The following is a 17,535-nucleotide window of genomic DNA, read 5'->3' as shown; positions in this document are numbered from 1 at the left end:
AGACCGCGCGGATGACTCTGCGTGGCGAGGACCCCACTACCTGCAATCGAGGCGACCATCATGAGGGCGGCGGGCATACCACTGAGCGAAGCGACGAACGACGTGTTTGTAGCCAACAGAGAGCAAACCATCATCGTGATCAGCACGCCCGACGTGACCCGAGAGTGTCGGTACTCGAAGATCAAGGAGATAGAGATCAACGGCAGGAAACACGAAGTGGGCGCTTACGCGACGGTGCCAGAGGGAACCGCGACTGGCGTGATTCGCAACATGCCGGTAGAACACACGCAAGAAGCGATCATGGCCAAGCTAATTACGCCCAGGAATCCGACGGTGATCGGTGCTCGGAGGATCGGCAACACCCCCACCATCATCGTGGCGTTCGAAGGAGACAAGGTCCCCAGGCAAGTGTTCTACGGTTCTAGCATTCTGGAGTGCAGCCTGTACAGGAAGCACTTCGACTTTTGCAAGACTGCGTAGAGGTCGGTCAGAGAAGAGACGTGTGCCCCACGCCCAACGTGCGCGTGTGCACACACTGCGGTCAAAAGAGCCCGAAGGAAGGACATGCCGATTCCGGCAAGCCACGATGCAAGCTCTGCAACGGTTCCCACCCCACCGGGGCCAACGGTTGCAGGAACTCATATAAGACCCCGTACGGGGTGACCAAGCGAAGGTGGGCCAGGAAGTAAGCGGAAGAGGAACGGCGCAGGCTGGAGCGGGAGAACCTCGCACCTGACAGCTTCCTGGAGTTAGAGTACGCAAGATTGGATCGCAGCCAGGGGAGACGACAACGCTCCGCGAGCAGACGGCGACCCAGGCGCAGCGCGAGCAGCAGGAGAGACCAGAGCAGAAGCAGATCGAAATCCAGAGAGAGAGAGTTAGTTGGTCCCGGATCATACAAGAGAGCGAGGGAAGGAAGGAGCCCTCAACGAGCTCCCCCGCGCCGAGCAATGCCATGGCGAGCCACGACAAGAGAGAGAGAAAATGACATTTATTGAAAATTTCCGGCGGGGAGGCGGGTCAGGCCACGCAGGTCTTCGCCACACCCTGTCTATGTACTAAGCAGACCCCGAAGCTATGCCTGGGCACTGGTTCAGGCTACTCGGCGAGTCCCCCCCCGAAGGAGGGTCTCCTTTTCGCCTTTGCCGGGCCAGAGCAGCCTCGAGCCGCTGGACTGCCAGCAGTTGCCGCTCGTATTCGGGCGAGCTCACGAGTCCTATAATGTCCGGTGGTAGCTCTTTTGGGCTCCCCACTGCACTGTGTCTTTCACATCCCCACATGATGTGGGCCAGGTCTGCAGTCACCAACGCGCACACACTGCACACTGCACTTTCGTAAGTTCCAGGGCACACGTGGCGCGCGAGCGCTGGAGTCAGCACGGATCCAGTCTGTAGTTGACGGGGGAGGACAGCTTCGCCCCTCTTGAGCCTCGGGTGAGGTGGGGGCAGGGCGCGTCTTCCCGCACGATGCCAGTGAAGGATGTCCCCGTAGTTGGTCAGGGGCTCCATGATCTCCGCCGCAGACGATGGGCAGGGGGGCACCGCACGGTGCGCGAGCTCGCGTGCGATGGCGTCCGCCTCCTCGTTGCGGTTGACGGTGCCACCCGCAATGCCCCCCACGTGTGCGGGGAACCAGCGGATGTGCGTTGTAGTCTCCTTGCGCTCGGGGAGCAGGCTCGCTGCAGTCCCGCACACGGCGTTCCTGGCGTAGTTTGCTACTGCGGTCCTCGAGTCGCTGAGCACCGTGATGATTGTGGGGCTGCTCGCTAGCGCTAGGGCTATGGCAGCCTCCTCTGCCTGCGCGGCCGTTCGGGCCTTGATGCTGCAGGCGTTCATTAGTTCCCCGGTGGTGGCTCGTACGACCACCACCCCATATGTGTTGGGGCGGTCGCGGTGCTTGGCTGCATCCACGTATACTGCCCCCTCGTCACTGTTGTGTGCCTCGGCGAGCGCTCGGGCTCGCGCCGCTCTCCTCTCCGCGTTCCTGTCCGGGTGGACGTTCCGCGGCAAGGGGAGCACCTTTTTCTTGCGAATGATGTGGTCCTCTATGGGAAGGATCCTATCTTGATGTTGGTCAATATGAGGTGAGTTGAGGCCCAACCTCTGGAGGATGGAACTGCCGGTCTTGGTGGAACCGAGGCGTTCGAGCTGGGAGACCCGCTGGGCTTCACTCACCTCGTCCAGGGTGTTGTGTACCCCCAGTTCGGCAAGGGCCTGGTTACTCGTGCTGTTGAGCAACCCCAGTGCTGCCTTGTAGGATTTGCGGATGGCCGCATTGATCCTATCCTTCTCCTGTTGTTTCCAGTAGTGGAACGCACCAACGTATGTAACGTGGCTCATGACAAATGATTGCAAGAGGCGCAGCAGGTTAGCTTCTCGCATTCCCTGTCTGCGCGTAGATATTCGTTTGATGAGACGCGTTGCGATCCCCATCTTGGTGATCATGCGGTCGATTGCGGTTGTATTGCTGCGGCTGGCTTCGACGTGCATGCCGAGCACTCTGATGCTTTTCACGTGGGGTATGACTGTGCCGTCCCCCGTGCGCAGCGTGATCTTTTTGGCGTCCTCCGCTGCTCGCTTGCGGAGGCGCCCGGGCGGTGGTAGTATGAGCAACTCCGATTTCTGCGGAGAGCATCGTAGTCCCGTGTCTTTCAGGCAGTCTTCGATGTTGTCGATTACCTCTTGTAGTGTGGATTCAATGTGGCCCTCACTACCCCCGGGGACCCAGAGGGTAATGTCGTCCGCATAGATGGTGTACTTGACTTGAGGGAGCTGGTTCAGGCGTTCGGCGACTCCAATCATCATCAGGTTGAAGAGAAATGGCGAGATGACTGCGCCTTGCGGACTGCCGATGCTGCCCAGCTTCCGCTCTTCCATTTGTAGGTTTCCAATCTGTAGCATCACCGTGCAGTGTGACAGAAAGTCCCTGATGTAGTTGTAGGCCCTCTCTCCGAGCCCCAGTCTGTTGACTTGAGCCAGGATCGCAGAGTGACGTACCTTGTCAAAGGCGCTCTGTAGGTCTAGGCCGAGGATGGCGCGGTTGTCCCCGGTGTTGACTGTGGTGGTGTCCATGGCTTCGTGCTGGATTAGCAGCATGGCGTCTTGCGTGCTGAGCTTCTCTCGAAACCCCTAGCATCGTGTGCGGGTACATGTTCCGGTCTTCTAGGAACCATTGCCACCTGTTGTTTAGGACATGTTCCAATACCTTTCCCCCACACGAAGTGAGGGAGATGGGCCTCAGATTCTCAATGCCGGGTTGCTTGTTCGGCTTTGGTATTAGGATTGTTCTGGCTGCCTTCCACTGCTTGGGTAGTGTTCCGGCGCGCCAGCACTTGTTGTAGTAGTTGGTGAGGGCCGTTATGGCCTCGTCATTTAGGTTTCGCAGGGACTTGTTGGTGATTTGGTCAGGGCCGGCTGCGGACTTGCAGTTGAGGTCTTGGGCCGCCTTGCGAACCTCCCACTCTTCAATATCCTTGTCGAGCAGAGGGTTGGGCGGTCCCTGGTAGTCTATGTGCGTTTCGCTGGGGTGCTGGAGAGGTAACGCTCGTTCAAGCGTTTACACATCTCCTCTTCTCCGAGTTGCTTGGTGGTAGCGTAGACAATCTGTGAGAGTCTGTGCTGTTGGTAGTCTTTGCTCTTGGATTCGTCCATCAGGTGCCTGTTCCACGTTCGGCCAGCGTGTAACTGCCCGTCCGCTTCATTGCAGATGGCGTTCCATTGTTGAGCGCAGAGCTGCCTGCTGTATTTTTCGATGCTGCGGTTAAGCTCCGCTACCCTCTTTCTGAGGTTGCGGTTGTGCCTCTGCCGCTTCCATCTCTTCTGTAATGCTTGTCTCGCCTCGATCATGTGAGCGAGGCGAGGGTCCATACGCTGAATGGTGTTTTCCGTTTCCACCTCTGTGGTAACCTGCGAAGTTGCCTCTACCAGCCTCTCCGCCCAGACTTCAATGTCCGTGATTTGGGTGCCCAGGCTCGTTTCGCGAAACCGGTGACAATCCGTTAGCCTGTGTTTGATTTTCTGGTAGCCAATGCCTCCCTTTGCCAGGGTGGGGATCACTACCTCGATAATGTGGCGGTCGCTGCCCAGGTTGTGGCCCGTGTTCCTCCACTGCACGGGTCTGCCATCTGACAGCCGCACAAATGCGAGGTCAGGATTGGTGTCCCGGGCAACCGATGTGCCGATGCGGGAGGGGTTGGCCGGGTCGGTGAGCAGGATGAAGCCCGCGTCCATCGCATCGTCCAACAGGTCCCTTCCCTTGGCTGCCGTGATGCCATATCCGAGTTCCTTGTGCTGCGCATTAAAGTCCCCGCCGATCACTATCGTGTCGCTGGGGGCCGTCTTCAGTGCTTTATGAAACAGGGCTTTAAATTTCTGTTGCCTGTGTTGCGGGTTGCTGTAGGTGTTGATGAAGAGCATGGTTTCAGTCTTCTTCTTGCCAATCACCACCTCGGTCGCGCAGAGCTCGATTGCCGTGCTGCGGCCGAGAAAGTGTTCGTGCTTTATGAATGTGATCCCCTTGCGGACAAAGGTGCAGACCCCCTGTGCTGCTCCCGTGCCGCATTCCCGTGCGCTGGGAGGGCTGGCGTGTGTGCGGTATCCCGGCAAGGTTGGTGCTTGCTCCGTGTGTGTTTCTTGGACCATGATGATGTCAGGGGGAGACTTCATGGACCTCAAGTGTTGCTGTAGTACGGCTCTTCGGTACTGGAAGCCATTGGCGTTCCAGTGCCAGATCTTTAGGCTTGTCTTGGTTGGGGTGGGCATGGTTGTTGTTGTTGCATTCCGTTGTTGCCGTGGTTGCCGGTGGCTGCAGAGGGAACTCCGAGTTTCTCGAACAGGAAGTTCTCCAGCCGGTCGAATCTGGCATTCATTCTGTGTTCGAGAGCGTCCACGCGTTTCTCGAGCCTGTCTACGTGTTCTGTGATACGTCGAATGCGGACCGCACAGCCGATGCTGCACGGTGTACTCGTAGTCTGTGTTGTTGGGGACGATACCGAAGAGATCCTGTCGGCTTCGTCTTCCATGTTCAGAGACTCTTCGCTCGCTTCCTCTGGGGTGGCGGGCTTGTTCTCTGGTTGTTGCTGTTGCAGGTGTTTCGGCGTGAGGGATGGAGGTTGGGGTACCTTCCCGTGGACACATGGTGTTGTTGCTGTAGGCTTGTTTCCTGTAAGCAGGATTTCTTCTAGTTGCTTGGTGAACTTCGCGATCACGTCCTGCTGTTCTCGCACCATTTTCTTCAATTGTTGGATCTCGTTCTGAGGTCCTCTTGTACTCCTTGAGCGGGAGCGCGCCTTCTTCTTGGCGCCGCCGCCCGCTGCCGCCACCGCGACCCATGACGTGTTGGCTCGCGTCACACCATCGCGCGATCGGCTTCTCGTCCTATCGCGGTTCGCCGCGTTGCGGGTAGCAACAGCAGCGGCTGGCGTTCTGCTGCGGCTCCGCTGCTGACGTTGGTGGTTTCCGAGAGGAGCGAGTTCGGGGAATTCGTCCTTTCTAGAAAGCCTGACTTTCATGGCGGGCTGAGGCTTAGCTTTCGCCTCTTCTGCCTCTTTGCGGTTCCATTGCCGTTTCTTGACTAGATACGGCGTCTTGAATTTGTTCTTACAATTTTTCGTGCCCGTTGAGTGCGGGCCTCCGCAGAGTTTACAGTGCGGTTTGCACTCCTCTTCGTGATTGTGCCCCGGGTTGCGCTTGCCACAGGCGAAACACACTCGGGCGTTTGGGTACGGGCAGACATCTTTTCGGTGTCCAATTTGCCCGCATGTTCTGCAAACTTCTCTGTGCTGTCGGTACAGATAGCACCGGATCAGCACTCCCGCGTACTTTATGTATGACGGGACTTTGTTGCCTTGAAACACCACGATGACCGCTTCCGAGTTGCCAATTCGGTGAGCGTCAATCCCCGTAGTATTCAAATTGTTGAGTACATACCGGCGTATGTCCTCGGGGGTGTCGTTGACGGAAATGTTTCGAATCACACCCTTGGCTGTGTTCTCCGGTGCTGCGTGATACGCGAACACTTCAAAGACTTGATTTCCCATGGTGATGGCCCGAATCGCCGAGTAGCGCTGGGCCCGCTCTTCGTTCGGGGTGCTCATCACAACAATGTTTTGAGCGATGTTGGGACAGGCAATGTCCTTCGCAAAAGCTTGCGTTTCCACTCCGGCAGCCCTAGCAATGGCGCTCATAAGCTCCGTTGGCTTGGTCTTGCCGATGATCAGCCCGCCGCGAGGCCTAACCACGATCTTGAACTCGCTGCGTGCCATGTTGTTAGGCATACGTGCTGCCTTCTCGATGGTTGCGTTCACTCTACGGGCAAACTGGGCCCTCGTTGGTTGAAAAGTCTTCTTACCGGTGACGGGCTTGTTTGAAGCTTGCTGCGAAGCTTCGGTGCTCGCCTTCGGTGATCGCCTTCCACGCTGAGTCGCCAAGACCCAGCCGGCTTGATTCTCCTGTGCGCTTTCTTCCTCCGCTCCCGGGACAGCAATTGCCGTGCGGCCCGAACTGCGGTCCAATATGGGCTGCTGGTCCGGCGCCGAACTCGTATCCATGGCTGTTGGGGTCCCGGTCACGTACGCAGGCATCGCCGAGCTTGCGTCGGCGACGAGCATTAGCGGCTGGATCGGCTCGTGGAGCTCTTGGGCAGCCGCAGCTTGCCGATGAGAGCTCGCGCTGCTGCTCATGCGCGTGGTGCGGGCATGTGCTACTGGCTCCTCGAGGCGCTCTCCTTCGCCGGCCTTGGAACGTTCCTCTCGTGAGGCCTAGCCTGATGCGATGTTTAAACAGCCTGAAATCTTGGCGTAAAATACACTCACTGTGGCAAACGGGGCCACGGGAGATTCCCTGTGACTTGCCGGTGTTCTTGATGCACAACTGAGAAAGGTGAATGGCCTTTTTCCGCATGAAAAGCAGCAAAAGCGAGAGCTCATGTAAAGTAGGTTATGACTCCATAGCCCCGTAGCGGGAGGTTTTGCAAGCCACGACAAGGAATTTCAGAGCCAGATGGAAGAGCTTCGCAGGAAGAACGCGCAGCTGCAGAAAACAATAGAGAGCATGTCCGAGCAGATGAAGCTGGTGTGCCAACAGCTGCAGGCGCGGAAAGCACAGCAGACGTGTTGGCAAATGAGACAGACGACGCCGGTACGTCAGGTGAAACAGCAGCAGCAGCGCCAGCAACAGCTGCAGCCACCGAGAGACGAGCAACAGGCGACACGATGGGAGAGAACAGCGTAAACGATGCCCAGCTGGCGCAGCCGCAGTGGGCGCAATCTCCGAACCGTCGCCCGAGAGGAGAGCCATCGAGAATCTGAAGGAGCGTAAGCTCGCCGACAGGGTAGATAAACTAGAAGACGCGTTCAACAGTTTCAAGGGTGAGATCCGCAGGGACATGGCAACCATCATTCAACAGAGCGTGGAGGCATCTATACAGCAGACCGTCATGCCAGCCATACAAGAGGAAAAGAGCATGCAGCAACAACTAGCCGCTGCCATAAAACAGTTGAGAGAAGAGTTCAGTCTGATCGTACAACAATGAATGGGACAGCAGCAGCCGCAGTAAGCGACAAGTCCCTTGGAACTGCAATAGAACTGTCGGGGTTACGACAGAAAAAAGGCCGTACTCCAAGTCCTCGCCGACAAGCCAAATAGGAAGCGGTACGTCATCGTCCTACAGGAAACGCTGAACGAGAACGCTCGTTTTCCAGGTTACAAAGCGCACGCCAGCCCTCCAAGCAAAGCACCCAACGGCACGGGCACGGGGATCTGCACCTTCGTCAGGAAGGGAGTGTGTCACGAAGAGAGAGAAGGCCTAAAGAAGTCCATGGCCGAGCACACCATCACGGAACTAGTGATAGGCAAGAAAAGAAAGCAAAGCGTTTACGTGGCCAACATCTACAGCAGGCCGAGCTACCCCATGCAGCGTTTCAAGACGCTCATGCGAGAGATCGGCAAGACGGCAGGTAATAACGCGGGTCTAGTGGTGTGCGGCGATTTCAACGCTCACCACAAGAGGTGGGGTACATATCTGGACAAGGGAAAGGACCTCCTGGAAGCCACCCAGGAAGAGAATCTGACCTTGATCACGGACCCCTCGCACCACACCCACACCGGCTCCAAGAACGATCGAGATACCACTCCGGATCTAACGTTCGTCAGAACGCGTGGGAAGCTCCCGACGTAGACCAACACGGGTCTTAACTTGGACAGCGACCACTACATTTTAGGAATTCGGGTCCCCGTGAATGAGAAGCCGTTCAATAAATGAGTCCACAAGCTCACGGACTGGGAATTGTATCGCACCCTGTTACCGGAGGACGGGGAGGACATCCAAGGCGTAGAGACTTGGACGACCAATGTCGTGGAATGCGCGGGAGCAGCCACCAAGGAGACAGAGACGGAACCAAAGATCGAAGCGATAGACAGCAGATTGGCTCACATGTTCGAGGCGAAGCGTTCCATCCACAAGAGATGGAAGCAGCAGCGGCACAACAGGAAGCTACAGCAGAAGGTCGCAGATCCCAATCGGGCCGTTCAAAAACACTGCCCCGCGCTCTGCCGCCAGCAATGGGCGGAGGACTGCAGTGCGGCGGACGGTCAACTCCACGTGGGGAGGACGTGGTCGTTACTACGCCACCTGCTGGACGAGACCAAGACTAAGTCCCACCAGCGCGACACCCTCACTAAGATCCTGAACAAGTCGATCAGAGAGCTCGTCCAGGAAGAGGCGTTCAAACGAATCGGCGACAAGTACCTACCCGACATCCCGGAGGAGAGCCACCCCGACTACGGGGTCTGGCCAGCGAGGAGCTGGACACAGACATCCAGCTCTGGGTGGTTCGCGCCGCGGTCCAGAAGCTGAACTGCCGATCGGCAGCGGGCCCTGATCACGTGACGAACAAGGTAATCAAGCATCTGAACGAGCCGTCGCTCGCCAGCCTGACGGCCCCTTTGAACAGGTGCTGGAAGGAGGGCAAGCTACCCAAGTGCTGGAAGACGGCGAAGACGATCTTGATACCCAAGCCGGGCAAGCCCCCGGGTATCGAGGATCTGTGCTCGATCTCTCTGACATCTTGCGTGTGGAAGGTGCTGGAACACGTCCTCATGAACAGGTGGCAGGCGTACCTAGAGAAGAACAACCTGTACCCCCACTCGATGATCGGCTTCAAGAGCAAGCTGAGCACCCAAGACGCCATGTTGCAGATCAAGGCAGGAGTAATAGACAACGCGACGAAGGACAACCAGGCGATAGTGGTACTGGACCTGCAGAGTGCTTTCGACAAGGTAAAGCACACGGCATTCCTGTCCCAAATCGGCTCCCTGCGGATGGGGGAGCGCACGTACAACTACGTGCGCGACTTCCTCTCTGGACGCACTGCCAAGAGTCAAGCGGGAGACCACTCTCTGGACGAGCAGAAGATAGGAAGCGTGGGCACGCCACAGGGCTCGGTGATATCGCCGCTGCTATTCAACCTTGTTATGATCTGAGTGGCGAGGCGCTTGGAAGCCATACCCGAGGTCCGTCACACCATATACGTGGAGGACATCACGCTATGGGTGCCGGGCGGATGCAACGGACACGTTGAGTCTTCCCTGCAACAGGCGGTGGACGCCATAGAAGACCAGTTGAGGGGCACGGGCCTGATCTGTTCCCCGAACAAGTCGGAGTTACTGAAAATTCCACCGAAATCCAGACCCAAATAGGAGAGCGGCATCAGCCTGCGTGCGAGCAATGAGCAGGCGATCAATAAGGTAGCCAAGATCAGGGTGCTGCGCTTCTAGATCGAGCGCAACCGCCGGAACAACGACACGGTCCACCGACTGGTAGGCAAGGTAGTGGCCGCAACGCAGCTGATCAAGCGAGGAGCGAACAGAAGATCCGGGATGAGGGAGGACACCCTGCTCAGACTTATCCAGTCCTTCGCGATAAATCACGTCGCCTACGCGGCGTCCTTCCACACCTGGTTGCTTCAGGAGCGCAACCACCTGAATGCGGCCATGAGGAAGGCGTGCAAGGCAGCCATATGCGTGCTCGACAGCGCGTGCACGGAGGAGCTCTTCCAGCTGGGAATACATAAAACGCTGGAGGAGATAATGGAAGCCTAGCGGGTCGGCCAGATAGAGTGACTCAAGGGTTTGCGAACGAGGAGGACCATTATCGCCCGGCTCAGAATGGAGACGGCGGCCGACCCTCAGAGCCTCGGCAAGCAAGAAGAGCGCGAAGTCCCGGAGGCAGTCCGAAACGCCGTCCGAGTGTAACCGTTACCCAAGAACATGAATCCGACCCACAACGCGGACAGGAGAGCGGCCACAGCGAAGGCTGTGTTGGAAGATCACCTGAACGTTCCGGGCACCAGATTCGTCGACGCCGCGGAGTACGGCGACCGCCGGTGCTTCGCGGTGGTAGCGATAGACGAGAAAACGGAAGTCACGGTGAACGCCGCTAGCATCGTCACGAGAGACGCGCAGCGAGCGGAAGAGCTGGCCATCGCCCTGGCCATCGCGGACCCAGAGACGACGACGGTTCTGAGCGACTCAAAGAGTGCGGTGCGCAATCTCGCCAAGGGTTGGCTGTGCTGTGAAGCAGTGCGGGTGATCGAGCGGGTGAACATCGATGGACGCAAGGTGACAATCAAGTGGTTCCCCGCCCACGCGGGGAACGAGGTATCTTAACTCACTACCAACCACAACGAGACGGCGAACGCAGTCGCGCGAGGATTAGCTGACCGCGCGGCAGCAGTGGAACCGTCTGCACAGTGGTAGACTGAGACGAAGGAGAGGTACGACATCTTTCCGGGTATCACCAAATATTATAGAAATAGTAGGAGGGTGCTGGCACCGCCTCACCCCAAGCTAACCAGGGAGGAAGTGTCCACGTTAAGACAGCTGCAGACGAATTCACTGATGACTCCGGTCATCATGAAACACATTCAGCCAGAACTCTATACGGACGACACGTGCGTGTTGTGTAACAATGCTAGGGCCTCGGCCGCCCACTTAGTGTGGGGCTGTGAAGTGCGACCTAATGAGGCGGCAACCAGGACAGAACTACCGCCGTGGATCGATGAAGCAGTGCGCAGTGATGACAAGAACACCCAACTATCAGCCGTCCAGCAGGTCCTGGCGGCCCTCGAAAAGCAGCACCGGAGCGAAAGCTGCGTGGCGACGCTCTCCCTTACAGGCCAGCGGCGTCCAACCCCGTTGCGAGTAGCGAAGGGGTGGTCCGAGTAGGGGTGACGTCGGGATCGACGAGTGGCTACGTCCGGGAGCAGTGTACACACTGTGTCTGTTGCAGGCATTCAACAGTCTTTCTTCCTTCCTTCCTTCCAATGACGGCAGTGCACAAGGAGCCATAAATTTTTCTCAGTCGAGCAAGCTAGACCGATAGTGCGAGCTGCTTGATCAGCAGCTCTGAGGGAGGCTTCAAGGGTGTCTTGAATGAATCCTTGACTGCGCGTTTGATCCAGATAGTAATATCGTAGACATACAGGGAGTACTGAATTTCCGGGAAAGATTGTATAGCACGATGAATACGGCACATGGCGAGGTTAAATAATGTATGTGACAGGACCGCACCCTCAAGAATGCCTCTCTGGGGGTGAGGTACCGCTTCACGCTTGTGGTCGACACTTTCTATGCCGATGGCACCATACTGCTGACGATTCAAGGTCAGTTGGGGCCTAACAAGATACCCTACAGCAAGCTATAGATACCACCAACACGTATCTCACACAACAAGGACTACGCTGCCAAGCCGACAAGTCTGCACTACTGATGTTTCGCTCACTCGCACAAGGTAGACCTCCCCAACACCCACGAAATTGTACGATCAAAGACGATCAAAGACACTCCTATTTCGCAAGTGCCTACTCTAAGTATTCTGGGTGTTCCTTTCCATTAGGATGGCCCGGGCTATGCCCTTATCCCCCAGCTTGTTCGCAACTTACTCGTCTCATTCAACGTGTGATCCACCAGCACACAGGACTCAGACAGGCCGAAGTGCCACATAATTCATGCACTCATATTTACATGGAAATTACATTACATACCTGATTTATCTTTATCTAAGTTGTCCTAAAAGGAGTAAAATGGAAATCAAATCTACCGGCAAGGTGTCGGTTTGCGGGAGATTACAACTTTCAAACTATGTTCACAAAAAGAATTGGTTCCAATCCACGCGATGAAGGTGGTTGGAAAGCAAAGCTTTAAACGACCCCCACAACAACTGCCCATGCGACGTCAGTTGAATTCACACACGGGAGTCTACAAAGAGTGAAACCACAGATTCTGCCAGCCGTTACGTAGAATTCGCGGGGGCGGCGTCCCGAACGCAGCAGCAGCGTCGACCACGGCCGCTGTAGAAAGAGAGAGTAACTTTAATGGGTCTATCCCACCCTCTTAGACGGGTTCTCGGGGCGACCTGGCCGGACACCTTCTTAGCGCGGAGAGCCGCTCGCGGGGTGCTTCACCGTACTCTGGTTAACCCTTTCCGCTTCCATCCCGTCCGGTCGCTGCTGCTCGGGCGCCGCTAGGATCTGCTGGATGGCCGTGTGCTGGACGCCGTAGTCTTTGGTTCTCTTCCCGTCCTCCATGATGGGCGGGAGAACGTCTGCACTGTTGTTGTCTGCGTTCGCGCACTCGCAGTCTTTCAGGATGTGGGCCAACGTGGCCCTCTCCCTTCAGCACAGTTGCACAAGTCTGTTACGTATACCTCCGGCCACAGGTACTTTGCTAACACTGCGATTATCACGGAATTAGTCTCCAATTCGCGTAATACCACCGCCTCCTCCCGCGTCAGACGAAGGTTAGGGAGAGCCATCGTTCTTCTGGCTAACCGGTACCGTAGGGTTACTTCGCTGTAAGTGTCCATGGTGTCCTTCTCGGGACGATCCACCACGTCGGCGGCGGCCGTTACCGGGGCGCGGTCGGCGAGTCCACGCGCCACGGCGTTGGCCGTGTCGTTGTGGTTGGCGATTACCAGCGAGCTCGCCACTTCTTCGCCGGCGTGGGCGGGAAACCACTTTATCACTGCACTGGTGATGACTCCATTTACTTCGGCCTCACGCAGGATGAGCGCGGCCGCACTGCACACTCGGTGTTTCGCAAAGTTGCGCACTGCCGTTTGCGAGTGGCATAACACCGTCTTTGTTCTGGGGTCCGCGATGGCGAGGTCCACCGCCACTTCTTCCGCCTGGCTGGGCGCCGTGGTTCTTACGCTGGCCGCCAGCCTGGTCTCACCTCTATTGACTCCGATCACGCTGACGCTGAAGGCGTCGCCGATGTTCTTGTAACTGACCGCGTCCACGAACACGGCTCCCTGATCGCTGGCGTGTAGCGCGATCAGCGCCTTAGCTCTCGCCTCTCTTCTTTCTTGGTGGAACGTCGGAGTCATGTTCCGCGAGATTGGGCTCACGACGATGCGCTTGCCCAGCTCCCGCGGTATCTGCTCCTGTATCCGGTGGTCGTCATCTTTGGCTCCGATGCCTAGTTGTTTGAGGACAGATATGCCGGTCCTGGTTTCCGACAGTCTGGTGAGCTGCGCCGTCTGCTGTGCCTCGGCGATCTCTTCGAGGCTGTTGTGGAGTCCCAGGGCTTCGAGCTTCTGCGTGCTCGTGCACCCTAGGAGCCCTATTACTGATTTGTAAACTTTGCGGAAAATCGCGTCAATCTTCCGCTCGCACTGCCGCCAATTATGGAAGGCAGCGACGTAGGTGATATGGCTGATCACGAAGGATTGAACCAGTCTGACGAGCCGTGGTTCCTTCATCCCGCTTCTTCTATTTGCGACGGCCCACGAAATACACACCCTGCATACACAAGCTGCCAGAATGCTTCACGAGGTAGTGTTACAGTGGCTACCTGGACATTGTGGGGTGAATGGGAATGTGGTGGCCGACGAAACAGCTTGCGCGGCCCACACCCAATCTAGTGTCATCATCCCAATTCCTTTCTCTAGACGTGACGCCGCGACACTTGCGTACTCCGTGGCGCGGCAGTCACAACTCTCCACATGGACGGACGGGACAAAACCTTATCAGCCACTATACAGAATCGATCCCGCCTGCACTTTTCGAATGCCGTGTGGCCTGGGAAAGCGCGACGAAGCAGTCGTTCACCGCATTCGCCTCAACGTCGCTTTTACCAGCCACTACCTGCACAAGACGCGCCGGGTTGCCTCCCCTCACTGTCAAGTATGCAGTGTCCGTGAGGACATAGAACATGTTCTGTGTGTGTGTCCCCGTTATGACATCCCGCGGCTAACCTGGAAGACAACTTTGGGACTGCGTGCTGATGCACCAGTGAAGCTTTCTGACGCCATTGGTCCTTGGCACTCAACTGCCGCGGCAACACGGAGTACACGGGCTTTGGTGTCATTTCTCCGTGACTCCGGCCTGAACGAAACTCTGTGAATGTGTGCCTTAACTTCACTTCTGTTTGTGCGCCGTGTGCGTGATCCTGCATTTGTCAGTTTGTGTGCTTATTTGCTCTTGTAGTGTCTGTGTGAGTTTTTGTGTTTTCGTTTCCCTTCCCTTTCGCACATCTCATGTTCATGTGGAGTAGCAAGCCAAGCTCGCTGCCAGGCTGACTTCTCTTCATTCATTAAAGGCATTCCTCCTCCTCCCGCGGCGTATGAGATGCAGTGCCGTGCCGGTCTCAGCTTCGAGCTTGGAGACCGTTGCCCCGTTGACTTTGCTGAGCTCGATATAGCACTTTTATCTCGGTTACCTCGAGGATGATGTGCGCCCCTTGCGTTCATATCCGGATTTTGTCGCAGTCTCGGATGGTCTGCTTCTTGCGACTCGCTCCACTGGGTGGGATCACCATCAGCTCCGACTTTGCGGGGGAGCACACCAGCCCCGAGCCCTTCAGTTGGTCCTTTATCGCTTTTACTGCTTCTTGTAGTGTGTTCTCTATGTGGCCATCGCTGCCGCCGGTGACCCACAGTGTCACATCGTCGGCATAAACCGTGTCGCGTACCCCTTCGACGCTCCGCAGCCGTTTGGCGACCCCAATCATGACCAGGTTGAAGAGCTGCGGCGAGATTACCGCCCCTTGCGGTGTCCCCTCGCTGCCGAGCGTTCTCTCTGGTAGTTGGAGATCCCCGGCGCAGATGCGAGTAGTTCGGTCGGTAAGGAAATCCCAAATGTAATTGTAAGATCTCTGTCCCATGTTCAGGTGCGACACTTGGACGAGGATCGCAGAGTGCCGGATTTTGTCAAATGCGCTTTGCAGGTCCAGGCCCAGTATTGTCCTGTTGTCGCTCGTGTGCGTTTCGTTGTCCACTATCGCCTTCTTAAGTTGGAGCATGGCGTCTCGCGTTCCGAGCTTGCTTCGAAAGCCGACGAGAGAATCCGGGTAGAGCTCCGCCTCTTCGAGGTACTGCTGCCATCTGGTCATTAAGACGTGCTCTAGCAGTTTGCCCACGCACGATGTAAAGATATTGGGCGTAGGTTCTCGATGTCGGGCGGCTTGCCCAGTTTCGGAATGAGGATGGTTTTGGCTTCCTTCCACTGGCGTGGTAGCTTGCCGGCCCTCAAGCATTTATTGAAGTACGCCGTCAGCGCCGTCACCGCCGAGTCGTTCAAGTTTCTGAGCGCCTTGTTGCCGACGCGGTCCGGGCTCGACGCCAAACGCCAGTTCAGGTCTTGCACCGCGTTTCGGACCTCCCATTCCTCGATGTCTCGGTCGACTTCGATGTTCTCTGCACACTGGTATTCTGGGTGGTTTTCCTTTGGGGAAACCGGGAGGTATTTGACGTCGAGTCTCTTCTTCACCTCCGCTTCCCCCTTCTCCGCAACCGCCTTGTGTATAATTCTGCCAAGCTTGCACTTTTGTTCTCCCTTGGTCTGGGTGTCGTCGAGGAGGTGCCATAGTTGGCCGTCCGCCTCTCTGCACGTTTGGTCCCACTGCTGCCGGCCGAGCTCCTTGCTGCGTTTCTCTATTTCCCTGTTGATTTCCGCGATCTTTTTGCGAAGCCTTCTATTTGTTCTTTGTCGGTCCCACCTTCTCTTGAGGGCAATCTTCGCCTCGATGAGGTGGGCCAATCTGCTGTCCATTTCGTGTATGTCGTCGTCCGTTTCTATCTCTGTAGTCACCTCCTCGGTCGTTTCTACTATCGCCCTCGACCACGTACGCTTCTATATCTTCTTTCTACCATGCTGGCTTGGAAGCTGATGCCGAAACTCCTCCCAGTTCGTGTATCTGTGTGTTCGTTTCTCTTGGCTTGCACCGTTCCCCAGCGGGACCCGGATCTCTATGACCATGTGGTCGCTGCTGAAGTCGTGTTTGGTGTTTTTCCACGTTGCAGTGTCGTTCCCATAGATCTTGACGAACATCAGGTCCGGGGCGGTGTCCCTGGCGACCGAAGTGCCCGTTCTCATTGGTGTCTCCGGGTTCGTGATTAGCGTTAGCCCCGCGTCCGTGGCGTCTTGCAGTAGGTCTCTCCCCTTTTCAGTTGTCTTATCGTATCCCCAGCCGCAGTGTGGTGCGTTAAAGTCGTCCCCTATTACGATCGTGCCTTCTTCGTCGCACGCAACACCCTTTGCATGAGTGTGCCGACCTTTGGCTTTCTAAGTCTGGAGCTGCTGTACACGTTGACCGCGAGCACGCTTGTTTTCCTCTTCTTCACAACGATCACCTCCACCGCGCTGCTGTCGCTCCAGCCGCCGGTGGTCAGCTCGTGCTCGAGGAAGACGATGCCCTTGCGGACGAATGTGCACACCCCGCCTGCTGGTTTGCGTATTCCAAACTTTTTCCTGCTTTCGTTTAGGGGCTTGGCCGCCTTGATGTGTGCTCTGTAGCCTTGAAGTTGGGGTGTGTCGGTGCCTAGTGTTTCCTGAATCATAATGACGTCCGGTTTCCTTTCCATTCCCGGTAGGTGTCGTGTTAGCGTTGCCCTCTTATTGTGATAGCCGTTACAATTCCACTGCCATATCAGGAGGTCCCTGACCGCCTGCTGGTCTGTTATTGCCCTTTTGTCTGGCTTGGCGTTCGCTTTCGCTGTTGGATTCATAGTTGCTGTATTTGGGTGGTGATCTGGGTTTGGGCGTTCTGCACGAATGTCTGCATCTTGGCTTCCATACTCTGCATAAACGTTTGCATCTGCGTCTGCAGTTCTAGCATTCTGCTTTGTATTTCTTCGAGCGTCTTCTCTACCTTGTTGAACTTTTACTTCATTGTGTGTGCAGTTTGTTCCCGCTCTCTGTCCATGCGGTCGAGCCTGGCCATGAGCTTTCTCTTTTTGGTATTCTCGATAATCCTCTTTTTGTTGCTGGGTTCCTTTGACTGTTCCTCGTCGCTTTCGATGCTGCTTTTGGTAGCCTCCTCCGCGGCGATGGCTGGTTCCTTATTCCTCTTGGGTGGCTTTGCTGCTGTTTTCTTCTTCGAGGGTGGGAGGGGTATCTGCTCCACCTGTTGCTCCTGTTGCGGGGTCGGCAGCGGCAGTGGCGCTTGACTTGCCCTTATTGCTTCTAGTAGCTTGTCGATCCTTGCGTCCATCTTCTCTTTCATCTTCTGTAGTAGCCTTTCGTTGTTTTCATTGATC

General features: G+C 56.5%; 1 pseudogene; it reads right to left on the bottom strand.

Annotated features, from left to right (window-relative positions):
* Nucleotides 1–12,427: 12,427 nt before the first annotated feature.
* LOC144161876 (uncharacterized) lies at nt 12,428–16,048 on the bottom strand (annotated as a pseudogene).
* Nucleotides 16,049–17,535: the final 1,487 nt, after the last annotated feature.

Source organism: Haemaphysalis longicornis, unplaced genomic scaffold (genome assembly GCF_048455015.1).
Source record: "Haemaphysalis longicornis isolate Haplotype H1 unplaced genomic scaffold, Haemaphysalis longicornis Haplotype H1 scaffold_12, whole genome shotgun sequence".
NCBI classification, from domain to species: domain Eukaryota; kingdom Metazoa; phylum Arthropoda; class Arachnida; order Ixodida; family Ixodidae; genus Haemaphysalis; species Haemaphysalis longicornis.
The sequence above is the reverse complement of the archived record's forward strand: the minus strand, read 5'-3'. Positions and strand labels throughout refer to the sequence as shown.